This window comes from Saimiri boliviensis, chromosome 16 (assembly GCF_048565385.1).
Source record: "Saimiri boliviensis isolate mSaiBol1 chromosome 16, mSaiBol1.pri, whole genome shotgun sequence".
NCBI classification, from domain to species: Eukaryota; Metazoa; Chordata; class Mammalia; order Primates; family Cebidae; genus Saimiri; species Saimiri boliviensis.
The window spans coordinates 11,131,577-11,142,785 of record NC_133464.1 but is presented as its reverse complement, the minus strand read 5'-3'; positions in this window follow the sequence as shown (position 1 = coordinate 11,142,785).

Here is an 11,209-nt window from a genome sequence, read left to right as displayed (position 1 = left end):
CAGCCAGGAAGAAATCTTAAGGATGAATATCCAGGTGCTTAGAAGAGCAAAGCAGAAATGCAGAAGGAGCCTGACTCCCTGATACCGGCATGCCCGTGAGAACCAACTACATCTGACTGACATTTTATTTTATTTATTTTTATTTTGAGACAGGGTCTCACTCTGTTGCCCAGGCTGGAGTGCAGTGACGCGATCTCGGCTCATTACAGCCTCGACCTCCTCCCACCTCATTCTCCTGGATAGCTGGGACTACAGGTGTATGCCACCGTGCCCAGCTAATTATTTGTATCTTTCGTAGAGATGGGCTTTCACCATGTTGCCCAGACTGGTCTTGAACTCCTGGGCTCAAGCAATCCACGTGCCTAGACCTCCCAAAGTGCTAGAATTACATATAGGCATGAGCCACCGTGCCCCGCCTTCCATGTTTTAGAAAAGAAAACTAAGTCTTTATTTTGCTTAAGCCACTGTTATTTCAGACCTCTGCTATTAGCTATGAAACACAGTTCCTAACTCTTATCGGAGCCTGATTTTTTCAAAGTTTTGTTTAACATTTAAATAAAGAGGAAAAGATTATAAATTAAAACTTAAATTTTCACTAAAATATTATAATGCTTTCAAACTTCTGTTTTCTTCACTGAATTAGTTAATTTTAAATACCTTTTTTGAAAGTGGTCTCTTTCTTTTTAATTGACAAGTAAAAATTGTGTGTGTATCTACATGATATACAGCATGCTGTTTTGATATAAGTGTACATTGAGGCACAGCTAAATCAAGCTATTGAGTACACGCATTACCTCTCATACTTATCCTTTTATGGTGAGAGCATTTAAAATCTACTCTCTTAGCAATTTGCAAGTATACACCACATTGTTATTAACCATATTCACCCCATGATGTACAACAGATCTCTTGAACTTATTCCTCCTGTTGAACTGAAAATTTGGGTCCTTTGTTTTTCGTGGTTTCTAGAACAGGAGATGGCACATCCTAAAGACCTTATACATATTTTTTTTATTCTTTTTCTTGAGTCTCGCTGTCACCCAGGCTGGAGTGCAGTGGTGCGATTTCAGGTCACTGTTGCCTCTGCCTCTCAAGTTCCAGCGATTCTTCTGCCTCAGCGTCCCAAGTAACTGGGATTGCAGGCACATGCCATCACGCCCAGCTAATTTTTGTATTTTAGTAGAGACAGCATATCATCATGTTGGCCAGGCTGGTCTTGAACTCCTGACCTCAGGTGATCTGCCCGCCTCGGCCTCCCAAAGTGCTAGGATTATAGGCATGAGCCACCACACCAGGCTTCTTACACATATGTTCAAGGTAAGGGAGAATGGCGCTTGGCATGGCATAGTACCTATCTAGCTCTGATAGAATTGTGGGTGATTAATCTTCTTTGGGTTTTAATTTATGAAAAATAAACTATTTTCTAAAGAATAATATGGAAGAGAGAGAGAAAGGAAAGGAGGTGTCAAATAGATCAAAGACAAATTCATTCTTTTGCTTTGAGCCATATTCTTTTTCAAAAATCAAAATTCTGGTTTTTTTAACCCTATAACAAGGTTAAGAAAGACAAGTAAAGGTTAACAGACAATTCACCAAGTCGCCCCCTGATATCCAGCTTTCAGAGGCGTGACTCTGGGTTCAAATATTTGCTTCACTGTTTACTCTGATGTCTTTGGACAAGTCACTGAACCTCACTGAGAGAGTTCTTGCATCTCTAAAAATGAGAATAATAAAACCTTATGTGATGCTCTTCTGCAAATCAATAAGAATAAGTCAGATGGGGCTGGGCGCAGTGGCTCAAGCCTGTAATCCCAGCACTTTGGGAGGCTGAGGCGGGTGGATCACGAGGTCGAGAGCTCGAGACCATCCTGGTCAACATGGTGAAACCCCGTCTCTACTAAAAATACAAAAAATCAGCTGGGCATGGTGGCGCGTGCCTGTAATCCCAGCTACTCAAGAGGCTGAGGCAGGAGAATTGCCTGAACCCAGGAGGCGGAGGTTGCGGTGAGCCGAGATCGCGCCATTGCACTCCAGCCTGGGTAACAAGAGCGAAACTCCGTCTCAAAAAATAAAAAATAAAAAAATAAAAATAAAAAAAATAATAAAAAATAAGTCAAATGGACAAAAGATCTGACTAGGAAACACAGGGCCACTACATTGATCAAGAACATTCCAAACACGTTGGATATCAGAATTGCAAATTAAAGCAGTGATGAGGTTTCATTTTAGACTAACCAGACAGGAAGAACTTAGAAAACTGGATCATTCAGCTGCTAGCAGAGAGACACGGAGATAGACTTGCCTGCGCTGCTGGTGGCCCAATTCTCAGCAGCTGCTCTGGGGAGCAGACAGGTCCCTGTTAAAGTGCATGTAGACGGCTCACTGTGGCCTAGCAAGGATGAATCCTGGGTGTGACTCTCAAAGGAATTCTCACGCAGCTCTGTACGAAGCATAAGCGAGGATAGTCCCTGCTCTGCCATCCCTGGGAAACCGAGAGGTAAACCGAGCCACAAGCACATAATAGATCACTAGCCAGTTGCTGGAAGTAGTCGAATGGTGTACACAGGACAACACATGGAGATTTTTAAAACAGTGTTGAGTGAACAAAGAAAGAAACAAAATAAGACAACACAGCAAGCATAGGCACATACAACAGCAATACATATTTTGTCAATACCGCGTACATGCCAGAGAGCGTCTGTACTGCACTCCTCAGAACTGTACCCTACGGGGATGGGAGTGAGAATTTTGGCTACGGGCCAGGAAGAAAAGTAACTGAATAAATAACTTTAAAAGTAATTGAGGGGGGCCAGGTGTGGTGATTACTCAGCCTGTAATCGCAGCACTTTGGGAGGTCAAAATGGAAGGATTGCTTGAGTTCTGGAGTTTGAGACCATTCTAGACCTCGTCGCTACAAAAAAAAACTTTTTTTAATTAGCTGGGCACGGTGGTGCCTGCCTGCAGTCCCAGCTACTCGGGAGGCTGAAATGGGAGAACTGCTTAAACCCAGGAGGTGGAGATTGCAATGAGCCGAGATGGTGCCACTGCACTCCGGTCTGGGCAACAGAGTTAAAATCCTGTCTCCATAAATAAATAAATAAATAAATAAATAAATAAATAAATAAATGTAACTGAGACCACAAATGTAAAAGAATTTAGTATAGTGCATGGTACAAAGTAAATGCTGAAAGAATATTAGCTCATATTACGTCTTTTTTCTTCTTTGTCAAAAACCTTAAAAATAATAATAAAATAGGTCAGGCATGGTGGAGGTGGGAAGATCACTTGAAACCAGGAGTTTGAGACCAGCCTGGGCAACAAAGCGAGACCCTTGTCTCAACAAAAAAATAAGATAAATTAATCAGGCATGGTGGTGTGGTCCCAGTTACTTGGGAGGCCGAGGCAGGAAGACCACTTGAGCTCAGTAGTTTGAGGATACAGTGAGCTAGTACTATACCACTGAACTCCAGCCTGGGCAACAGAGCAAGACCTTGTCTCAAAATAAATAAATTACGTAGTTAATTAAAATAAAATAAAAACGGGGGACCATATGCTACATTGGTATGAGCACGGCCTTTGGAGTCAAAGACACAGTTGTCAGTTATCCTATGAAATTGACCGAGAATACTTAACTTTCTCAGGTTTAAGCAGTTCTCCCTGCCTCAGCCTCTGGAGTAGCTGGGATCACAGGTGCCTGCCACTAAGCCCAGCTAATTTTTGTATTTTTAGTAGAGATAGGGTTTTGCCAGACTGGTCTCAAACTTCTGATCTCAGGTGACCTGCCCACCTTGACCTCCCAAAGTGCTAGAATTACAGTCATGAGCCACCGCACCCAGCAAGATACTTAACTTATTGAGCTTCTGTCATCTGAAAGGATGATAAGACCAATTGTAAGGCATGGTTGTCTAGATAATTAAATTTAGATCATATAGATAAAATACCTACTATGTAGTAAGTTCACACCTTATTTTCCTTCTCCCCTCACCCTAATATGTCCCCAAATTTGCTATAGTTTGTAGAGTGTGGCTTTATCTTTCATAATTTTGACTTTGAGAGTCTCCTTCACCCCATAATATCGTAATTATTTTTCCAAAACAGTCATGAAACACTGCATTGCTTCGTTTGTTCCAGGCTGTAGAAAAACCCTAGTCTTTTGGACACAATCAGTTTATTTGACCTTTTCTGCAACTTATTCAGCTTCATTGTATCTTTCCAAAGGAGCCTTGATCAGTCCAAAGAAAACAGCATTCCAACCCATACGCTTGGTTTGTTTATATGCTTAGCATAACTTCTCTGTTCTGTTTTCTCTATGTAGTCCTGCATTCTGTATGCTTTTTCATCTGCCATCACATATCAAGCCAGCGTCTTCAGGAGTGGTCTGCTGGGACTGGTTTACCATGCCTTACTCAAGTATCTCCTAGAACAAAATCACAATTTACCAAGCACAGTAGGATGAGTCTAGACAAGATGCTGGCTTGTAAAGAAGAAATTCAACCACAAGGTGGCACTATTGCAAAACCAATGCTATTGTAAAAAAAAATGAATTGCTTTTAAGACGTGTTTTCTAGGATTTAATCATACACACAAAATAAATATTGGATCAAATTTTATATCGATAAAAGAATAAAGAAATGTGCACTCCTGCTTGTGATAATTATAGTGCAATTGTCATTGTAAAGGTGAACACGTATTTTAAAAGTTTACTATCAGGACAGCACGCTTCTCAACATGCAGACTTGCAGTTAACTATCAATTGTGGCCAGTTGTAAATATCACGGCCATTTAAGCAAAAAGGCAAACACTTTTCAGGCTCTCATTATGTGCTGGGAATAGTTCTACATATTTTATACAAAGTCATTTAATTTTTGCAGCATCCGTATGGAATTGGTAATATTGTCAGATGAGCATCTCTATTTTTTTCTAGATGAGAAAACTGAGGCACAGAAATGTTAAGCCACTGGCCCCACATCACAGAGCTGACAGGTGACAGAGCCAGGACTCAAACCCATCCAGGCTAGCTTAACCGTGGCAGTGTGCAACCTCTGAAAGTTAGAAGGAACTGTAAAGGTCATCATGTCACATTCCCACTGGAAGCAGAAACCCTTCCTTGGCTACTCTGACAGGGCAGTGGAGGAATCAACTCTTCAACATGGGCACACATCAGGGATCCATGGGCCAAATCACCCCCACCCACCGTTTCCACTCTGAGCAAGGCTCAATGTAACCTGCAAGATTAGTTCTCCCCTCTCCCTTCTAGCTCCGTAGTAGACCACCTGCTGCCGATCGTCACTCTCTTTCCTTCACATATATTAGCATCAGAAATGCAGCAGTGCCTGTCTGAATCCCAGTTGTGATCTCCATGACAGGGCCCTGTGTAAACCACTTTTAACTGTAGTATCAAAGTTAAAGGACAAATGTTCATTGCAGCACAGTTTACAATAGCAAAGACCTGGAACCAACCCAAATGCCCATCGATGATAGACTGGACAGGGAAAATGTGGCACATACACACCATGGAATACTATGCAGCCATCAAAAACGATGAGTTCGTGTCCTTTGTAGGAACATGGGTGAACCTGGAAACCATCATTCTCAGCAAACTGACACAAGAGCAGAAAATCAAACACCGCATGTTCTCACTCATAGGCAGGTGTTGAACAATGAGAACACATGGACACAGGGAGGGGAGCACTACACACTGGGGTCTGTTGGGGAGAAATAGGGGAGGGACAGTCGGGGGTGGGGAGTTGGGGAGAGATAGCAATGGGGAAATGCCAGATATATGTGATGGGGAGGAAGGCAGCAAATCACCCTGCCGTGTGTGTACCTATGCAACAATCTTGCATGTTTGTCACATGTACCCCAAAACCTAAAATGCAATAAAAAAATAAAATAAAAATAATTTTTAAAAAGGACAGAAATATTAAGAATAACTATAACCACAAAACCTTGCTCATAGGTACACAATATAAAAATACACTCTGAAATCAATAAGATAACATAGGGGAAGTAAACATGTAGAACCTTCACATGCAATTCAAGTCAAGGTGTTAGCAGCTCAAAATCAGTTGTGACAACTCTGAGGCCCATATGCAAGCCTCATGGCAACCACAATCGCATTCCTACACACTCACAACAAGCTCTCCGAAAAGGAAAGTAGGAAAACGATCCATATCTTTTTCAAGTTCTATTTAATGCCAAACTTTTTTTTTTTTTGCATGTTTTTTGAACCTTTGTTGGTAATTGTGCTTCTTAAAATGGCCCCCAAGGAGAAGTGCTGCCTAACGTTCTTAAGCACGAGAAGACTGTAATGAAAACCCACAGAGAAACTTCATTCAGGCATGAGTTCAGAGCTGCTGGCCATGACTTCAATGTTAGTGAAGCAACAGTATGGTACATCCTGGAAAAGGAACGGAAATTCATCATCCTGTTTACAAGGCCACTCTAGAAAGTACCGGAGTTATGTCTACAGTGCATGATAAACCTGTGTGTGTTAGTTCATTTTCACACTGCTATAAAGAACTATCTGAAACTGGGTAATTTACAAAGAAAAGAGGTTTAATTAACTCCCAGTTCCACGCGTCTGGGAAGGCCTCAGGAAAGTTACAATCATGGCAGAAGACTAAGAGGAAGCAAAGCATGTTTTACATGGTGGCAGGTGGAAGTGCCACACTTTGAAGCCATTGTATCTCTTGAGAACTCACTCACTATCATAAGAACAGGATGGGACAAACTGCCCCCATGATCCAATCACCTCCCACCGGGTCCCTCCCTCAACAAGTGGGGATTACAATTCAATATGAGATTTGGGTGCGGAGCCAAACCATATCACTATGGAAAACATGGATTGATGAGATAACCACTGATTTAAAAAGCAGGTGGACAGCATTGTTTCCAGGCTGAAAGCCAAAGACATTTTTGTTACGTTTCTTAGGAGAAGGAAATGTTCAACCTTTCTCGGCTACTGGCTGGCTCACTCATTTTTCATTCAAAAGGCCAGATGACGTGAGATATTAAATTTGCAGCCGAGGCAGGGTCTGCAGATTAAGAGGCTGAGGAAGAATTTTTCAAACCTCTGCTGGAGCAGATGAAGTAGGAGGGCTGGAGAGGCCATTCTGATTGGGCCATGAGTCCGAAATGCCCCATTTGGGACTTGATTGGTCTACAGCGCTGCTGTCCAGGCTTCCGGCCTCCAGTGTGAGCTCAGACAGTGTGCCAGCCGAGCTGACCAGGACAACCACAGCAGTGCAGCTAACCGTCTTTACCAACACGCCGGGCGGCTTGCTCTTCTTATTTGTCATTCCCCATCACTACACAGCCACCAGTCATCCCAAGAGGCAGACGTGTGAGTGGGGTTTCTCTGCCCGGGGCTCCAGGACAGTCTGAGGTGAGATGGAAGGTGCGAGGGGCCTTCGCATTTCCCAGTCCTCTCCCCATCACAACACACAAAGCAATGCCACTTGGATTTTTCTAAACAACCTTCCTTTCCTTAGTCTCCCCTAACCCTGTGGAACAAGAAGCCGCCATTGATTCAGTCCCAGGATAAGGCTGAGAGCTTTTCGACTCCCTCAGTATAAAAGCAAGTACCTGCTAAGTGTTATACAGGAAAAGGGTTGTGTGGAAGAGCAGGTTTTGAACACCAGTGAGCCTGGCTTGTTTTATAAGGAAATTGACAAATAAACTTACGTAATAGGATGGCATCTCAGTTGACAAAAATGTTTCAGCCAGAAGCTCACAGGACTCTTGTCCTGTATCTCCTAGCATAGGAGCTAGGAATGGTTCAGTATTTGCTAATTCAGTGTTTGCTGCAATCTTACAGACTATAACTACCATGACTAACAAGAATTAGCCGTACCTCCCTGTCACATTGAACGGGCACGTCCATGCTTTCACCAATGAAATGGAAGCAGAAGGGACATGTTTTGACATCCAGGCAGAGTGTTCAGAGCACTGTATCATTCACTATGCCCTGTTTTCCATTAACCACGTGGTCGTCTAGCAATGTTTTAGTCTACAGCTGCTCCGTGAGCCAGAGTCTGGACAGAAAATGTCAGGGAAGAAATCACTGATGAGCATGCTGGAGAGAGCAAATACATGAGTGGAAGCCATTGAGATTGGGGGGTCATTTTGATTGCAACATAACCCAGCCTATCCTGATAAAGAAGGCTCTTGTATAATGCAGACAAATCATCATGTTGGCTTGGATGAAAACGTTAGCAGTGGAGGTGATGAAAAGTAATCAGATTCTGAGTGTTTTTGAAGATTGAGCCAACAGGTTTTGCAGATGGATTGGATGGATGGCAAGAGAGTGAGGAGACAAGATTTTTGGCCGGAGCAACTAGAAGCTTAAAAGTTTCCTGCCACTGAGAAGAGGAATACTAGAAGAAAAACATATCTGGGGAAGAAAAGCAGTTACGTTTGGAGCATGTAAAATACGATATTCTTATTAGACGTCCAAGTGTATCAAACAGGCAGTTAGAATGTAGGAGAGAGGTTGAACTGGAAACTCACATTTTAGAATCCTCAGGATGTTGATGGTCCTCAGAGCCATGCAGTTAGATTTCATCATCAAGGGGTAAGTGTAGGTAGAAAAGAGAAGCGGTTCAAGGACTGAGTCCTAGAGCCTGCTGACATTCAGAGGGCAGAAAAATAAAAAGGAGGAACTAGCCAAGGAGGCTGAAACTACGAAAGAGAAAGACACCAGCAGTGTTTTCAAAACCAGAGACAGTCTGTCGAGGAAGAAGCAATGCTCAGCTGTGTCAAATGCTACAAACAATGGCCAATTTAAAAGATGAGTCAGCAGTGTGGAGGCCCTCGAACAGTTTCAAAGCTGAACCTCATCCTGGTAAGTTCTTAAGAAAATTAGGGAAAACACATGTCAAAAATGAGCAAAGCTTAACCTCATGCCACCTGGGAAGGGAGACGAGTTTACAGGGTCTAGCTCCCGTATCAAAAGCAGAGCAGAGAAGGTACATTTGAAGAGGAGAGGCGGGAAGCTGACAACTGGCACGTTGCCCCGTGGAATAAAAATATCTTAGGGAAACTTCCCAGTTTTAATTCTCTGTACTGTAGCGCTATACCAGAACTAAGTACCACAAATAAATACGGTTTAGCTCAGTGTTCTCCAAACTTCCTGATGACAAGAGTCACCCAGGATCTTTGTTTAAAACACAAACTACCATACATTTCTACTAGAGCCTCTGATTCTGCAGGTCTGAAGCAGAACCCCAGGTAAACTGTATTTTAGCAAGAGTGCTGCGTGATTCAGATCTTTGGGCAGCGTTGGAGACACTGGTTGAGGAAATATTTTTCTTAGTATTCAAGTAATAGATATCTGCACATCCTGATTTTAATGTGTGTATGGAGTCTGTGTGTGTATGTGTAAAGGTGAGTATAAGTATTTTATACATTGTATACTATATATACACATTACTACATAATGTAATTTTGTTAAACATTTTGTTTTAAAAATATGCATTCAAAATCTTCAAAAAATCAATTAATAAAAAAAGACTTTAATTTTTTATAAAGCCTCTTCTCTTTCCTTCCTACCTTCTCCCTAATTCCTTTTTATATTCCTCAAACCACCCCCAAAACACCTTAAAAAAGCTATATGAATTTATTGGGCACTGGCTCATTCTAAATGAATACTTAGTCAATTTTAGAAGACTACAGAGAATTCTGTCTGGCACCCCAAAATGTGATCACTCCAGTTCACATGAATACACACGCAAAGTGATTTTTTTTGAGCTGGAATTTCTCTCTTGCTGCCCAGGTTGGAGTGTAGTGGTGCAATCTCTGCTCACTGCAACCTCCGCCTCTCAGGTTCAAGCTATTCTCCTGCCTCAGCCTCTCTTTACAAGTACCCGCCACCACACCCAGCTAAATTTTTTAATTTTTAGTAGAGTTAGGGTTTCACTATGTTGGCCAGGCTGGTCTTGAACTCCTGATCTTAGGAGATCCACCCCTCTCAGCCTCCCAAAGTGCTGGGATTACAGGCTTGAGCCACCGCACCAGCCCACAAAGTGATTTTTATAACCAGTTCTCCATTTGTCACTATTAAAGAAAAAAAAGAATAGTGCCGCAAGATCAGACATGTCTGTTGTTTAAAAAATTAGATTCTAGGCCAGGCGCAGTGGCTCACGCCTGTAGTACCAGCACTTTGGGAGGCTGAGGTGGGTGGATCACAAGGTCGAGAGATCGAGACCATCCTGGTCAACATGGTGAAACCCCGTCTCTACTAAAAATACAAAAAATTAGCTGGGCATGGTGGCACATGCCTGTAATCCCAGCTACTCAGGAGGCTGAGGCAGGAGAATTGCCTGAACCCAGGAGGCGGAGGTTGCGGTGAGCCGAGATCGCGCCATTGCACTCCAGCCTGGGTAACAAGAGCGAAACTCCATCTCGAAAAAAAAAAAAATTAGATTCTAGGAATTTGAAGTGATGGAATGTTAAATCTGACCAGTTTCTGTTCTGTTGATTGAGTCTCTACTACATATAGCCACGTTCTAATAATAGCAAATAGTTATTAGCACTATGGAAGCTATTTTTTCTCATTTAACTCTTTTTTTTTTTTTTTTTTTTTTTTGTTTAGTCAGTCTCCCTCTGTCACCCAGGCTAGAGTGCAGTGGCACAATCTCTGCTCACTGAAACCTCTGCTTCCTGGTCCCAAGTCATTCTCATGCCTCAGCCTCCCGTGTAGCTGGGATTACAGGTGTGCACCACCACACCAGTTTTTGTATTTTTAGTAAAGACGGGGTTTCACCATGTTGGCAAGGCCAGTCTCGAACTCCTGGTCTCAAGTGATCTGCCTGCCTCAGCCTCCCAAAGTGCTGGGATTGCAGGTGTGAGACACCATGCCCAGTCTCATTTAACTCTTACATAACTTCCAGATTTATGGCAGAGGAAACAGAGGCCTTGCTAAAGGTCAAGTAGCTAATTAGTGGCAGAACTAGACCTAGAAGAGAAAACCTTTTAACACCTGGCCAAATGCTTTTGCTACAATATTGTTGGTTTATCTTCTTCAATCCAGGATGCCAGGATCATCACTGAGATTCACCTTTAACTGGAATCCTAAACCTAGTAAGTATTTCTGGCACTCCAAATGTGGGCAGATGGACAGGTTTTGTGAAATCCCGCGCAGGTGCCTCAAATGACAGCAGTCCCAGTTAGGCAGGTCCAGGCAGGAGCCCATCGAGTGAAAGACTAC